Genomic DNA, 15976 nt, shown 5'->3' on the forward strand with positions numbered 1-15976 from the left:
AGTGGGGACCTCCTGCATCTCAGTCACTGATCCTCCTGGGGATGTTCCTGCCTTGCGATGTCCCTTACCTTAACTCTGAGTGAAGCAGGGACATCCTTGGCTCCAAGCGTGCCTCTGACCAGAAGAATGTTCCAGACTGTTCTCCCTACTATCCCCACACACTCAAATTTAGCATGTCCTTCCAGCCATTCCATCTTTACTTTGTGAGAGATGCAGCCTCAGAATGAAGAGTGTGGCCTGGTGTGACACCATGTTAGCCAAGTTCTGGACTGGAAGCAGATGCTGCAGAAAACCGAGTAATGGAGACAAGTCTAATGAAAAGGTTATTAATGAGTTGTAGGCAGGGTGCAGGGATGTCCATCATGGACCTCCAAGACCCCAGGGGTCAGGTGGATGCCGCTACCATGCTAAATGGGAAGGGACAGGGGAGGCAGGAGCTACCCAGACCCCAATGGGGAGATTTGTGCCAGGGAAAGGAGCTTGTGGTGGGGCTGCAGCCTCCATGGGGAAATAGAGTCATGGACAATCTGTGGCTTAGAAGGCGGAGCACCTTGGAAATTGTTCCTAGTTGCACAATTTTTCACTTCTGTTTCTTTGTCCCTTCCAGGGGTTCCTTAAGCTTTGCTTTACCCTTTAATAAATCCTCATCTGCTACCACTGGCCAGAGTGGATTTCTGTTGTCTGCCACTAAGAATCCGGATGGATGCATTGTGTTTACACATTTACATACATTATCCAATGTGATTCATGCAACAAACCCAATGAAGTGATAACCCCCTACACACAAACCCCCAGGAAGAAGGGAAGACGTGGAGGCTACAAGACAGTTATTGTAGGCACCATCAGCAGCCTGCCCGTGTTCCTTCCATTCTCAGGTTTATGTGCCAAAAGCTGCTTCCAAGAACACCTCTGCCTGCAGGATTATCAGGGCCTGGGTACATAGCAGGCCAGGAGGGCTGGAAGCTCAATACCCGGGGAGCTGATAGATAAATACTAGTTTCCTACTACTGGGAAGAGGATCACTCTGAAGCATGCTCCACACACTGTGCCAGTGTGCCTCTGTGGGACTGATTGCTCATAATGGTAAGCTGCTCAGTGATACATCCTGTTATATTTCTACCCTTCCCTGTATCACTTCCCCACTCTCGCACTGAGGACTCTTGGGACCCCTCTCAAATAAATGAATTAAAAAAAAAATCTCTTCTCTAATGTTTATTCATTTTGACAGAGAGACAGCCTGAGGCGGGGAGGGGCAGAGAGAGAGGGAGACACAGAATCCAAAGCAGGCTCCAGGCTCCGAGCTGTCAGCATAAAGCCCGATGCAGGGCTCAAACTCACGAGCTGAGAGATCATGACCTGAGCCAAAGTAGGACGCTCAACGCACTGAGCAACCCAGGTGCCCCTCCTCTCAAATAAGTTATTGTACTTAATCCTTGTTCCAGGGTGGTAATTCAACCTGAGACAGGAAGAAACTTCTCCAACATCACCTAGCTAGTGCCGGAGTATCGATATCTCCCTTCTGTCCTATAATGCAACTCATGCTACTGGGTAAGTGTAGATAATGCATGACATTATTCATTGGCAGACCTATGACCCCAGTGTATTGAACTTCACATGGGAATATGATTGCTAATTTGTCAAATTTGTCCGATTTTATGCCTCAGAGCTCTAGCAGAGGAATCATGCTTGAAGATTCTCACAGCAGGAAAAGGCCAAGGGGAGTTGAAGAAGGGGATGATGAACAAAAGGAAAACAATGAGGGCAGCATCATAGTGGAGGAGGAAGATGGCAGCCACACTGGAAAGAGATTCCCTCCCCTTTCAGAGATTTGGGTATCTAGACAGTGAATGTCCATTGCTCCGGGAAGGGTGTAAATGACAAAAACAAAAGCAAAAACAAAAACCACGCAAAACATAAAAAAGCCTATGTACTTCTTGATAATACTATCCTTGGTTATTTATGGACACATGGATGTCTCTGAATGAGTGGAAGCATTATGTATAAGTGATTAACTCCTCAATAGCAGCTACCAAAGAGATAAAAAGAAAAGAGAACAGGTGTTTGGAATGACTGTGTGAATAGTGTCTGAGTTAATTACAACTTTGTCACTGCTTTTTTGTGCTCTTAAAATTTATACCTTTTAGTTACTGAACCTTGTTCAGACACTATTTGGATTTTTGAGTTTCTGCTAATCATATTGATAACAGGTATATTCTATAAGTAAAAAGCAAAAGCAAAAACAAAAGAAAATAACCCTCCCACACACAATTCTGTTTTATCAGTGTTGTGATGCGAGGGCTCTAAATCCATTAGCAACAAAATAACTTACCAATCACCTTTTTTATTGTACAAAATATGCATAGCATAAAACTTACCACCTTAACTATTTTTAAGTGTACAGTTTTGTGGCATTAAGTACATTCACATTATTGTGTAAATATCACCATCACCATCTCCAGAACTTTTAGCATCTTCCAGCACTAAAGCATAATACCTCCCCAATCCCCACTGCCTTCAGTCCCTGACAACCATCATTCCATTTTCTATAAATTTGGTTACTCTAGGTATCTCATATAAGTGAAATCATATGGTATTTGTCCTTACCAATCACTTTTGGCTGAAGTAAAATTTCAGGATTTTTTGTTTTATTCCTACATAACAAATAATCTCTTATTTGTATGTATTCATAACATGTTGATATCGAAATGAATCTTCAAATTAGTGGTTCAGAAATAAAAGGTGTACAGATTGGAAAGGAAGCAATAAAACTGTTTTTATTGCAGATGACATGGTTTTCAGTGCAGTAACACACACACACAAACAAAACAAAACAAAACACCCACCACCACCACCAACAAAAACAATGCCTGTTGATAGTGGGGAAGGTTGTGCATGTATAGTTGCAGATGATATATGGGACCTCTCTGTATTTTCCTATAAATTTTGTTGTGATCCTAAAACTTTACGTGACAGCATTCCAACCTATGCTTCAAATTATCTACATGCAAAGATTCCAAAATCAATGTCTGCCCTCTGACCTAGATTCATACTCAACTCTCTGTGCATGATGATGGGAAGAATGGGTATGGTGCCCCAAACAGAACACTCCAGAAGTGTTCCCCAAACTTACCTAGAGTCTCTTTCATCTCTGCCAACAACATCTCAATTTTATCCATTTTGGCTCCAGACAAAATTCTAGCAACCTTCCTGAATTCTCTCCTTCTCTCACACCAGTAAGTCTTCCTTAGTCTACAGATACAGATATCCTGAATCCACCACTTTTGAGAATTCCTGACGCTTTTGTTTAAGCTTTTAGAATGTCCTGCCCTGGACAAGCCTGTAGCCTCCTAAATGTTCCCCTGTGTTTGGTTCCTTGACTTGGATCTTTCATTCTCCACCCAGAGCCATGGTATTTTTTTAAAAGCATAAACTGTGTCACTTTGTCCTACTTTACACTTTCCAACAACATCCCATACTTCTTAGAATACAGTCCAAGCATCCAAGCACCTTAACAGGGCTTGCTCACCCTACTTGATCTAGCTCTTGCTCACCCTTCCCACCCTGTCTCCTCATGCTCTATCACCACGTTTCAGCCTCAGTTGGCTTCTGACACAACAAAACCATACATACTTTTAGACCTGAAACTACTTATTTCTTTCCCAAATTTTGCAGATCGGGCTCCTTCACATGATTCAGATATTAGCAGAAATGTAAACTCATCAGAGAAGCCATTAGTTTAAAGTCATTACCCAAACATAGACACTTTTCTCTATTTAAAGTTTCTGGATAGTCTTTTTCATTTATTCATTCATTCATCCATTCATTCATTCATTTATTCATTCATTCATTCATTCTCTATCCATACACATGTACACACGCACATACACACATTTGTTTTTTCCATTTTCATTGTCTGTCTTGTTCACTGCTGTATCTTTGGTGCTAAGAATACTGTCTGGCACACAGTGAACCCTCAATAAGTAATTTTTAAATGTATAAATGAATAACACAATGGAGTCACAGAATAAGGTGAGAGCCTAGGACCCTCAATTCTTTGCACCTATACTACTCCCCAAAGAGGAAGAATGTTAATGCCATGACCTCTACAGCCCAGATTCAAATAGAAATATGTAAGTTCTGGTGTTCAAGGGAGGTGTAGGGCCACTCTACACAGACAACAGGATCTTATCAGTGGCAGATGATCAAGAGTTCAGGTGATTTTCATTTTAGAAGTGAATCATATCTTTGATGCAAGCTTGTTTATTCATAGAAAAAAGTTAGTTTTTATACTCTAATGATGCCTTAGGTACACATCTAAACAAACAAATGGCAATTTGTTATTTTATTCAGTAACTCATTTTTCAACACTGCCAGGTAAGCAGATTGAAGACATGCTCACAATTCTGAGATTGTGTGAACATGGGAAGCAGGGCTGCCATTACTTAGCATTCTAAACCCTTCTCAGCTTCAGATTTATCACCTTATACTCCCTAGAAAGGCATCTGAGATTCTGGACAGACACAGGCATGTGATAAGTATGGCTTGCTCTTTGCTTTTCCCTTATATGAGACAGGAATTCATTCCCTGGCTGGATGCCATCAGTTACTCATTCTGTGCATTACATTAAACTTCATGGAATATAAATGAAATTTTTATGGAAGTGTTTATAGAACATGAATGCTAAAAGCCCCACTTATATCTTATAGGTGCCAAACATCGTGCAGCTATACCAGTCTCACTGAAATGCATAGGTTTTCCTGGCATCACCAGACATCTGCAATGGGAATTCTATAAAAGGAAAGCTTCTGAAGACAACTGTAATCAGGCTCAGTTACCTTTTCTGTGCTTACTGCTGTTTTTTTCCCTTTTATAAATTATTCAGTGTCTCTTATCTGGTGTTGATTACCTAATGGACTTGTCATTATTTTGTCTTACTGCATAATTGTGGGAGTTAAAAAGAAAAAGAAAAAGAAATTGCTCTTTGAAACTTCCTCTACATCCCTAATATCCACAGTGCATTAGCCTTTCTAAAAATCCATAAGCACAGACTACAACCCTAAATGGCACCTGATACTTATGTAATAGATTCTCTTTTGTTTAAGTAGGATATATTTGGGAAAACTTTGGTGGCTTTTCAACGATGAAATTAAGGGTAATTTTCATGTCTCTTTTTCTGAAATGTCCTGGGTAATAATGAGAATGATAATATATCACCTTAGCCTCATGTCCTTTGATTTTCAAGCCGGGTACATGTGCTATTTTTACTTTACTAGGGAGGAAAATAAGGATGGGAACATGATTTTCACCTGGTTCATAGCATAGAAATGACAGGTGTGGAGCTCACATTCAGATTCTCTGACTTCCAGTTGAATATACTCTGTTTTCATGGATTTAGTAGTTCAGCTGGTGTCTAATGGGCCAGAATGGATCCCCTACCTCTCACTTTATCTACTCATGAATAGATCTGACAGATGTGTTTGGGCAAAGCACTCAGAGTCGAGATCTCTGGCAACCCTCCCCACAATCTTACCCAATTGCTTGCTAACTTTATTTCTGACTGAGAAATTTCTTCCTTTGATTTGTAGTTTTGGTTCCTTTTTTATAACAAAAATGTTCTGGGGAAAGGTCATATATATGGTCTTATCAGTCACCTACATTGTAACATAAAGTTAATTCACTGGATTTCTTCCTGAGAGGAGGCTGAAGGAGGGCGAGAATGGAAGGACCCTGATGCCTTTGTGTGTGTGTGTGTGTGTGTGTGTGTTCGCGTGTGCACACACACACGCATGTGCACACAGGCAGAGAGAGAGAGAGAGAGAGACAGAGAGAGAGAGTCATAGGTAAACTAGTAATGAGAAGATACAGTTTTGTCAAAACCAGTATCCAGCTGGTCACCTCTTCTGTCCCAGGAATACAACTTGGAGCTAGCTGCTTGATTAAACTTTAAATTTTTCCTTTTATGGTTTGAGCATGTCAGATGGATATATCTTGATATCTTGGAAAGTTCCATTAGTTAATGTCAGACACACCATAGAACACAAAGATTGAAATACTAGAAAGTGTTGTTTCAGATAAGGATTAGGTTTGTTTGCTTTCCTCTTGATTCACTTTGGTTTATTATCAATCTTCCCAGACCCGCTAACCCTACGAGCATTCAGGCAGGCTGTGCAGGTGGAGGACAGACATCAGAAGTGGACAAAGGCAGCAGAAATGTTGCTAGTTTGTCTGAGATATGGATTGCTGTTTTGTCAAGCTCCAGTCTCTGTATGAGGGTTAGCACCTTTAGGACTACATTCTAAGGGCTGATTCTGGATCATTTCTTACTCACCCCTCATGTAGAATCCATCACTTACAGAGTCCTACGGATTCTTCTTCCAAAGGAATTCTTTTCATGACTCTTACCTCTGGAACCACATTGGAAAATTCATGTATCATTCTTCATAATTTTTCTCCTGGATAACTGCCAGGCTCTTCCCACAAGGCAGATGCCCCTCCTGGGAGATTCTTCTTTCCCAAGGGAGATGCCTCCAGGAAGAAAAGACCCATCAGACCACAAGCTCATTATGAGGTAGGGACAAAATCAGAAAGTAGTTGACAGCAACAAAGTATAGGAATGGTATCTTGAACAGATTCTTGGTAGAGAAATTTAGGCCCGGAGGGAGGGGAAAAAACACACTTATAGGAACAGTGAGAAACAGAAAAAGAAAATGGTAATTCATCTACCAGTTTACCAAAACCAGTACAAAGTGCTAACATAATTTTCTGAGAAATTTAGGAAAACGATCTATTTTTTCTAGGTCTAAATGGCTGGCTTATTGTCCAGGAACCTACTTTCACCACTGCTTCTCAACCAGTCTGGATACTGGGGGCAGCTTTCCAAATCAGATCACAAGATAAACATTTGCATGAGATGAAAACCAGCATGCTTCTCTGTGAAGCTAAAACTAGTTTCATAGCTGAGCTTCAGTTTCTCCTTTGGAGGTGGTCACTGATCACCATCTACATCAACTGGAACTTTTCTGGAGACTACACACCACAAAAATTTTTACAAAAACCCACCCGAGATGCAATCGTTATGACATAAAGGCAGCCAACACTCAACTAGAAGCTTTCAATAATTCCAAATAGAAGGAACAATCCAGGTCCTGCCTTGAATTGTCAACTTTATTTTAGTGTTTACAAACCTATACTGGTGAACAATTTCAAATCTACCTTTATAGGTTTCAAAAATTTTGGAGTGTGTGATAATTTAAAATATGCCCACAACTTCTTAAATATTCCTCTCTTTGAGAGGTAGACCTTATTGCCATTCCTCTTGAGTGTGGCCTGGACTCAATGACTCACTTCTAACAAATAATATAAGGCATATGTAAGTGGATGTGTTATTTTCAAGGGTAGGTCTTAAAGACCTTGTGTTTCCACCTTGCTCTGTCTGTGTCTTGGATCACTTATGCAAGGGGGAATCCAGTTGCCATGTTGTGAAGACACTCAGTGCAGCCCTACATGAAGACTCACATGGCACAAGAAATGAGCTTTCTGTCCAACAGACAGAGAAGAACTAAGGCCTCCTGCCAATAGCCATGGGAATGTGCTATCCTGGAAGAAGATACCCCAACCCCAGCCAGTCCTTCAGAAACTATAGCCCAACCAATATCTTACTGAATCCTCTTGAAAGGCTTTGAGCTAGAATGACCCAGGCAAGCTACTCTCAAATTTTTGACCCTCAGAAATTATGTGGAGAAACAACTGTATTAACAACAACTAACAATTAATAATAAAATAATTGTTACTTTAAGATGCTAAGTTTTGGGGTAGTTTATTACCGTGCAGTCGGTAACTAACACAGAGGGCAATATATACAATCAGCAGTGTCTGTCCCTTTGTTTCTTGAGGCCTAAGTGACAGATCCCCAGTGTTATTAGACCCCGTGTTTTGGTGTCTGGATTTAGAAACTTGTGTTTTTTCTACCTTCTGTTCTCATATTTTCCAGAAGTGCCTATATTTAACCCTCTTCAATAGCCACTTTGAATGTGCCACTTTTTCCCCACTAGATCCTCATCAGAACATTGGCCACGTAAAGTCTGCAAGAGCTCCAGCAAGCAGTGGTAGTATTGTCTGTGTTATTGGTACCCCTAGTGCAGCTATGCCTGCTAGGTCTGATGGTGCTATTCAGGGCTGCCAGCACTGGCTTGTTTCAAAGCAAAGCCAGGTCCCAGGGTCTGAGGCCTTCACTTGTATTACAAGTTCTTTATCCTTGACACTGATAGATATGTAGCATGTGACCTTCTCCATGTCACCCCTTGATTTTGATACAGCTTCCCTCACCGTGGGACTGGAAATAAGTCATTAGGGACTGGCTGGAGAAGAGCAGAGGGATGGACATTTAGAATAACCCTGAAGCACATTTGTTTTCTCAGGAGGCTTCCTGGGATCTCATGTTGGCAGTCCCCAGTAGTGCTTCACTGCACCAGGGGTGCTTATAAATTCCTGAATCCTGGTGTGAACAAAGTTTGGGTCCATCTGGACCTTTGCTACAAAAATCTAGAAATTGAGGTGGAAGATTTAACTTGAGTATACAACAGGATCTGTGAGTCATTATTCCTGTAAAGATTTTTAATTAAAAAAAATTTTTAATTCAAAAAATTTATTTTAATACTTTTTAATTTATTTTTGAAAGAGAGAGGGAGAAAATGAGTGGGAGAGGGGCAGAGAGAGAGCAGAGAGAGGGAGACAGAGAATCTGATGCAGGCTTTGCGCTGTTAGCCCAATGTGGGGCTCGAACCTGCAAACTGTGTGAGAGCATGACCTGAGCCAAAGTCAGATGCTCGACTGACTGAGCCACCCGGGCACCCCTCCTGTAAAGATTTTAATAGAAACTCAGAGAGTAAAATATAAGGAATCAAATATCAGACTAGGTCCCCAAACAGGATGTAAATATAAGACATGGTATCAAGAAATGGCAATCAGTGCTAGGGTTCAAAACCCCACCAGGAAGTCATGCAGCCCATGAGCTGCTGAGTGTGCCCCCTTCCTGAGGTTGGAGCTATGTCTGTCCCCCTGACTTTCTTTCCAACTGCAATAGTTTCTTTCTTCCAGAATATTCCACGTCTTGAAGTAAGTGGAGAACCTGCTCTATGTTTGGAAATGCTTGCACAAATGTCTCAATTCTAGCAAGCCTTCATTTTTTAGATGCCATGAGGATGATAAAAATAAAGTTCTAGAAACAGATGAACTTGTTTGTGGAGACAGTCCTGAAGAGGGGATGTGTTTTAGATAATGTTTCACAGGGCTTTTCAAGGAGCTCGGGAGCTTGTCAGCCTTTGTTTTTCTTGGTTTCGTTTGTGAAAAATGAGGGTGCTCTTTAAATCTCCTAACACTGTCAGAAACACTAAATCCAAAGGATATAGCTGCATTCTTTGCTTTACTGCAAGGCAGAGAGGTTTTTCTGTCTTAAGCTCATCGCTGCTTCTTTGTTAAACTGGCAAAATGTCTGAAATGAGGGGCAAGGGACATGATTCTTTGAACTTCAGTAGCTGTGGCTTCAGTCACAACTTGTATTTCCTGGTTTTAATTATTAATGGAAAATTTTAGTTTGAATATACCAAACACATTCTTAGAATCGATTGTGCTGAGAAAAGTCAATGAGCATGTTCTGAGTGCCAGGCCCAGTGGGAATTTCTCTGTCACATCTGACCTTTCTGAAGTTTTCCCCCTGTGGACTACCTGCTCCTGCAGGCCTGAGTTCCGTAGCCTGGAGTCTCTCTTTTTTAGGGAATGTGGGCTATCTTGCTGAGCATCCTTCATTGTGTTCACTGAATCTCACCCACCTTGAATGTCAGTTGCCTTCTGGCTCCGTGGGAGGCTGGGCTGCTGGCTGTATTGTGTATCTCTTCTTTACCATTCACAGGCCACCCACCCCACACACACCTGTGCTTTTAACCCTTCAGACCCTGATGACCCACAGGGACACACCTGTCACCTGGCCTGGGAACACCCACTCCAAGTCTAGGGGACAACCCCTAGAGGTCCCCTAGGTCACTCAGAGCGGAGCTCTAACCTAGCCATCAAATTGGTTGCATCAGGTGAATCTGGGGACTGGAGGGTCTCACCTACTACCTCCACTCCAGCCCTCAACCACTTGCTCAATGGAAACCACTCCCCCCCCAGCCACATCTGCCTTCCTCTTATCTCGTGTAAACCTGAAGGATCTCAGTCATTCCCGGACTAGTCTTTGGCATGGCCTCTGTTGCACCCACCATGGAAGATTTGCAACCATCCATGAAAGATTGGCAACTGCCCTGTTGCCAGCTCAGACCACACAGACACCCTGAGGTTTGGATCCAACCACCATCCCTGGACTCCAATGGGCTTAGGGACTCGAGCTATACCACAGAATCCAGAACTTGGCTTCTTAGAGGCTTCCTGGAGGAATCAGGTAACTTATAAGACCCAGAGCAGGGTGGGAGGTCAGGTAACTCTCCATGGAACAGAAGTTGACCAGTGAGACAAAAGAGGTAGAGAGGATCCACACCATAAATCCTCTCCCTTCCTGTCCTCAAGGGCCATTCTGAGGCCAAACGGTTCTACCTATTCAGACCAGTAGTTGCTATTTGTGACTCAGCCACCAGACATTCCTGATCCGCTCTGCAATGCATTACCTGACTTCCACCTTTCTCCTTCTCTGTCTTCATTTTCTCTGTCTCTTGCTGCCTTGGGATTGCACCTCCTGAAAAGCCTGGTTTATAAGCTTAGCCTAGGTGTCTGAGCAAACCGAGTCCAAGGTGAAGACATTGGTGTTCTTTCACTAAACCAAATAAATCCCAATCACATAGGGTCCTAATCAAGAAAACTGGGAAGTGTCCAGTCTTCTCCTTTTTCTGCTTTTCATGCCCATCAACCACTAAACAACCTTTTGTCCTAATTCTGAAACATCTTGGAAGTCTCTTGTCTCTTTCATTATCATGTTCTTCCTTAGATCAGCTCCTTGCTGTTATTAACTTGGTCACTCACCTGACCCTCTTGTTATTTAAAAACAAATTGTGTTTATTGTATTTGTTTTACAAAGTTTTTAATTTTAATTCCAGTATAGTTAACATATGGGGTTATATTAATTTCAGGTATACAATATAGTGATTCAACAGTTCTATACAATACTCAGTTGTCATCATGATAAGTGTACTCTTTAATCCTTGTTACCTATTTCACCCCACCCCCACCTTCCCTCTGATATGCATCAGCTTGTTTTCTATAGTTAAGAGTCTATTTCTTGGTTTCTCTCTCTTTTTTTCCTTTGCTTATTTGTTTGTTTCTTAAATTCTACATCTGAGTGAAATCATATGGTATTTGTCTTTCTCTAACTAACTTTGCTTAGTATTATACTCTCTAGCTCCATCCATGTCTTTGCAAATGGCAAGATTTTATTCTTTTCTTACAGCTGAGTAATATTCCATTGTGTATATACACCACATCTTCTTAATCCATTCATCTGTTGATGATCACTTGCACTGTTTCCATATCTTGGTTATTATAAATAATACTGCTATAAACAAGGGGTATAAATATCCCTTTGAATTTGTTTTTGTATTTTTTGGCAAATACCCAGTAGTTAAATTACTGGACTGTGGGGTAGTTTTAATTTTAATTTTTTGAGGCACTTTCATGCTTTTTTCCACAGTAGCCTCATCGGTTTGCATTCCTACCAACAGTGCATGAGGGTTCCTCCCCTTTCTCCACATCCTCGCCAATACTTGTTCTTTCTTGTGTTTTTGATTTTAGCCATTCTGACAGGTGTGAGGTGATATCACACTGCAGTTTTAATTTGCGTTTCCTTAATGATCAGTGATGTTGAGCATCTTCTCATGTATCTTTTGGCCATTTGTATATCTTCTTTGGAGAAATCAGACCCTCTTATTGGTCTGGCTGCTCTATCATTGCAGCCTCCAGATCATCCTCACACACATTCCCAAGATGGGTCTTGAAAAATGCAAACCCAACCATCTTCTTTCCTGCTTTCAGCCTTCCATTGGCTCCATCATCGTCCTTGAGGATAGAATTCATATTTTTTAGGATGAAAGTCTTTAAGAACCATCCACTTCAGCCCTAACTTCTGACAACTACATCCAACCCCACATCTTTCATACTCCAGCAGCAGGAAGTGCCTACAATTCCCATAGCACACCATGCTGTTTTATGTTTAGTATTGCAAGTTGGGTTCTCAAGAACAGACGCTGAGATGGAAATTGGGGTGAAAGATACTTATCAGGCATAAGACTGCCAGATAAAATATACAGTGCCCCATTAAATTGAGTTTCTAATAAAAAAAGAATAATTATTTTAGTATAGGTATGTCCCATGCAATATTTGGTATGTGCTTATATACAAAAATTCAATTGTTTATCTGAAATCCAAATTTAACTGGACACTCTGTATTTTTATTTGCCAACCTGGCAACCCTAAGTAGGGATCAACACCTGTGAAGGGAAGAAGGAGGAAGCAGGATTGGGTAGATGAAGAACTTGAATGGAATGTAGGACTGGCAAAGCTACGACGAGCATCACAGGGAGCTGAGGAGCCACTGTTACCTGTCACAATATCCAGAATTAGAACAAAATAGTCAGGCCTTTATACCTCTGTCTCACACACTCACGGGTGCAAAGCCCCCAGGAGTGGCCTGGCATTGGCAAAATGGCTCTCTGCCCCTGAGGCAGACCATGAAAGAGCAGACAGCTGTAGGCCACCTGATGACCACACTTCCTTGTGGGCTTTCAGGTCTTTCCCTGAAGGGAGATTGAGTGGTACATCTTTGCCTTTACCATACTTAGTCTTTGTTTTTGTTTTTATTTTTTGCTTGAGCATCTTCCCTGCTTTCCCATCTGGTCTATTCAGTCATTTAAAACACAGAGGTCACTTGTTTGACTCCATCTGCACCTTACATATAATGAATCACTCCATTTTCTCTGTTACCTTTGGATATGGTTCCCCTATTTCTCTTAGTTGTCACTGTCTTCCCATTCTGTCTTCCCTGTCAGATGGCTAAGCTTTTGCATAGACTCTACTTTATTAAGTGTCTTTATTAAGAAACTATTTATTGAAGGGAATCATGAGGCAGGTAGTACCTCAGGCATTGAGATACTACTGTGAGCAAAAGCAGCTCATTTCAGTTCACACTGATCTCAGAATCCAAGGGGGGAATGCCCTCAATTTAATTAATAAGCATCTATATTAAGTATTAGGATGTGTGTCTTAGCTTGAGTTGCCCCAGAATCAGACTCTGAGGTAGGGGCTTGGATGCAATAAATGTATTTGGAAGATGATCTCTGGACACTTTGATAAGTGAACAAGGTAGTGAGATAGGAAAGGGAAGGTGGCCAGCACAGGGAAGTGGAGGAAGTGCCATAACTGGCTTAGATGGTGTTGCCTTTCACTCTTCAGTGAGGGAGAACTGGACGTTGCAAGAAGGACCCACTATACATACACTTGGTATTTTGCTGTTTCAGTGATGACAAACTAGGCTTTTTCTGTGAGGAAAATCCCTTAAGGGGTACAAATAACAAAGACTTGTTTCTCACTTACATTGTGTGTCCAGTGTGAGGTGGGGTTTTCTGCTCATTGTAGTCACTGAAGGACTTAGGATGACCCAGTTTTCATCTCCTGGGGTGGCAGAGGCTGCATCCCCACAGGTGCTTCCATATCATAGAAGCAGGGAAAGGGGCTCAGTGAATCACACAGCAGACCTTAAGGCTACAGACCAGAAGTGATATGTCATGTTCTGCTCACACTACACTGACCAAAGCAAGTCATTTGGCTTTGTCAAATGCCAAAGGGGTCACTCAAATTCTACCCTAAGATATGCCCAGAAGAAAATAAAGAATATTTGTAATGAGCTCCCATAACTATTAAAATCTATTTTCTGACCACTAAATATTTGGTTCTCATTCCTTCCTGCATTTTTCCCCCAACAGAGACTAGAAATTCCATGAATATGGCAGTGACAATAGAGAACTGGGAACCCCAGAGGGGACTGGTGGCCTGAGGGTCACCCATTTGCTCCCTTGACTAGTTTTGACCTTGATGGGATGCAAGGGAATGAGCTGGACTCTCAAGTACCTTCTGCAGCCAGTGGAGGAACCAGAGCCTGCAGCTACTATAGTTCACTCACTCATGATAAAGACCTCAGTAGAGGTTTTAGTCTCCAGACAATTCTCTAGAAAAGAATAGAAATGGCATTCCTATTCTCAATTTGAAAAATTCTGCAGAAAAAATTTCTGAGTCTTTAATTCACAAAAAGAAATTATCCCCCAAACCTGGCTCAGTCCTGAGTGTGGAAACAGACAGGAAGCAAGCCCTGGAAGAGAGAGAAATCCCAACCACCTATAAACATCAGGAGTAACCTTAGATGACTGAGCTCAGGCACTGGCTGTGAAATAAGCTCCAGCAGAGGTGGCTGGCTGTGCCTGTATCCATCCTCCCTCCACCTCTCCTCTCCTCTCTCAGGATGGACAGAAGTGACCATGCCAGGGATTGAGAGCTCTGCCTGTTCCCCACATGGCTAAGGGGAGCTGGGCTCACTGATTCCACATTAGTCTCCATCCACCGTAGGTGAAAAGCTCTGATGACTCTCATGTTGTTTTCCACCTTTCTCAACTAAACTTTCTGCTGAAGGAGACAACAACCTTGCTTTTCCAAAGACCTCAGAGTGGAATATTTTTTGGGTTATGTGTCATTGTTGCTGATGTAACCAGATTCATGATTTGGATAGACCCTGGTGCTTGCCTTTTGTGACTAGGTTATGATACATAGCAGAAAAACAAAGATTCCTTTAATTTTCTCAAATTCCAGGAATGTGGAAACAATCACCACTATGGGCAATCAGGGAAACCAGAACCCACTAGTCTTGGTGTGGCTGGAACACTTCTTCCAGAGGATGCACAGGAAATTTGCATTTTCCAGGTTCCATTTCATCTGCTGATTTAAGCACTTGACAAAATGAGCCTGAAATGTTAGCAAAATTCAAACCCAGTTGAAGAATGAGAGTGGTTTCTCATAAAGCAGTGACTTGTTCTGGCTCCTTGTTTTGGCCGAGAATGAGAAGGGCACTTCAAACAGATTTTCCTTTAGCAGTTCATAAAAACTTGACCATGTGTAATAATGGTTGGCATTCCCATAGCACGTTTGAGTTTTCAAAGTGCTCATACATTTATTGTTTCAACTGTGGTTCCTAACAATTGGTTGCAAATGAGGAAATTCAAGGTTAGCCAGAGCCAGTGACTTTCCTCAGGTCACAGAGCTAGTAAGTGTCAGACTGCTGTCTGGGATCCAGAGGTGGCTGTGTCCTCCTGGTGTTCTTTCCTCTCATGGCAGAACATTGAACAGAGACCCATGATAGTCCAAAGATGGGAAGAGTTGACCAGCTGTAAGGAGAGGTGGTGACCACCCTATGCAGGATGAGTTCAAAGGGAACCTCAAACAATTTCTGCAACTAACAGCCACCTTCCCACCTTCAAATGGTACATCTAAAAAAACAGAAAAGCAAAAAAGGTAAAAATAAAAAAAAACACACCAAAAAAAGAAAAACAATAGACAGATGGGGCTAAGCATGAGACCAGGGGATGTGGCCAAAAATTCAGCTATACCACATAGTTATGGTATAAGGATTAAATGAGATGATGTTATACAAAACCTCCATAAATACTGTTTTTTTCCACATGCCTCTTGGGATCAAAAGTCGGTGATGAACACCACGCAACCATTAGAACTATTGACTCCATTCATAGTACAGAGTTTGGCCTTAGCTACTCCACTTAAATTCCTACCAATGACTTTCATATGCCTTTCTGGTCTTTCAGCTCTGCAGCAAACTTCTGTTTCCAGAATGAGATCCCTGATGGCTTTCTTTCTTGGACAGCCCTTTTCTCATGACCCAGAGTCTTGTCCCTGATACTTTTTCATGGAAACAGGATTCCCAGAGGGAAAGACC

This window comes from Lynx rufus, unplaced genomic scaffold (assembly GCF_022079265.1).
Source record: "Lynx rufus isolate CCGP_SWC_20201006 ecotype Redwood Valley unplaced genomic scaffold, mLynRuf1.p SCAF_8, whole genome shotgun sequence".
NCBI classification, from domain to species: domain Eukaryota; kingdom Metazoa; phylum Chordata; class Mammalia; order Carnivora; family Felidae; genus Lynx; species Lynx rufus.